This window comes from Mus pahari, chromosome 5 (genome assembly GCF_900095145.1).
Source record: "Mus pahari chromosome 5, PAHARI_EIJ_v1.1, whole genome shotgun sequence".
In the NCBI taxonomy this organism is placed as follows: domain Eukaryota; kingdom Metazoa; phylum Chordata; class Mammalia; order Rodentia; family Muridae; genus Mus; species Mus pahari.
Genome location: NC_034594.1, coordinates 6294440 through 6295983, shown reverse-complemented (window position 1 = coordinate 6295983; position 1544 = coordinate 6294440).

The following is a 1544-nucleotide window of genomic DNA, read 5'->3' as shown; positions in this document are numbered from 1 at the left end:
AGAAGAAGAAGAAGAAGAAGAAGAAGAAGAAGAAGAAGAAGAAGAAGAAGAAGAAGAAGAAGAAGAAGAAGAAGAAGAAGAAGAAGAAGAAGAAGTTGTTTCCTCAAAAACTGAACTATCACAGCATCCAACAGTCTGACTCCTGGGGATGTATTCAAACAAGAGAAATCAGTGGATCAAAGACACGCCTACCATCCTACAATAACTGCAACACTATCCACAACAGCCAAGAAATAGAAACATTCAGTTTCCATTATCTTGGAAGGATTGAAAAAGATATGGTATGCATACAAAGTAGAATAGCACTCATACACACACACACACACACACACACATACACACACACACACACAAATCCTATCATTTTAAAAACACAGAGATAAAAATGGAGCTGATTTTTTATATGAAATAAACCAGGCCAATAAAAACAAGTTCCTCGGGGTCTTACATGTTGAATAGAAGCAGGTTCATCTCCTACAAGTTAAAAGTAGGAAGGTAATTAGTGACCATAAAACATAAAAATAATTTTAAAAAATTTCTTGACTACCTGAGAAAGTTTTATATGCAATTTTTTTCAATTCTTGCTGTGACAATGTTTTTAAATCACAGCAGCAAGCTCACCAGGGGCCAGTATTCCTTAAGTCTCCCTCACTTAATAATGAGAAAAAACAATAACAATAAAAAGAAATGACATGACAGGTCCTAGGAGGGGAATGTTTACTATAGATAAAAGGGACAGAATAGGAAGAAGCAGGGACATCTGGGAGAGTCCAAAGTGAGCATGACGAGCCTGAGTCAGGCTATGTGAGGAGAGAGAGCAGCAGCAAGAGGGGAGAGCCAAACTAAGAGCTCAGAAAGGTAAAGACCAAAAGTCAGGTAAACAAAATGGCTGGATTATATAGGGAAGGACCTTTGAGGAAAGGACACTGGGATGGAGAGTTCAGAGGTAGAAGGCATGGTATGCCAGCCATGCCCTCTAACAGGAGAGACTGAGGGGAGCTGGGAGAAGATAGCAGCCAGGTTCATTTTGATATATTAAGTAAGCACCTCAGCCATTTGTCCTGGGAAATGTTTGAGACTTAACAGTAAAACTTCATAATACAAATGCCCCTACAGCACTTCCCAGACCTGATGTCCTGGAAAGGCAGACCTTTCCGTCATTTCCTTTATGCTTGCTCTTTTAAAATTAGCCAGTTCCTAGAAACAGTGAGGTCAGACCCCAGACAATGGGGAAAAGACAGTCACCACCTGTGTTAGAATAAAAGTTAAATGAACTTCCTGCCCCAGTGCACTCACTTTGATCAGCGAGTTCTCCTTTAGCAGAAAGAAATTGTCTCCTGGAGTTCCTTTCTCATTGCTCCTGTATTTCTTTGTGTGGCAGCAAGAATATTTGACCCAACACTCTCAACCTAATGTTCTGTAATGAGTATCAACTTAAATCTTCATTAATTTTGTAGAGTGATTTGAACATTTATTCAGTTTAACAATTGAATGGGCCAGAAAAGATAAAATAATACAATCTTCATCGATTAAAAGTGAGGAAA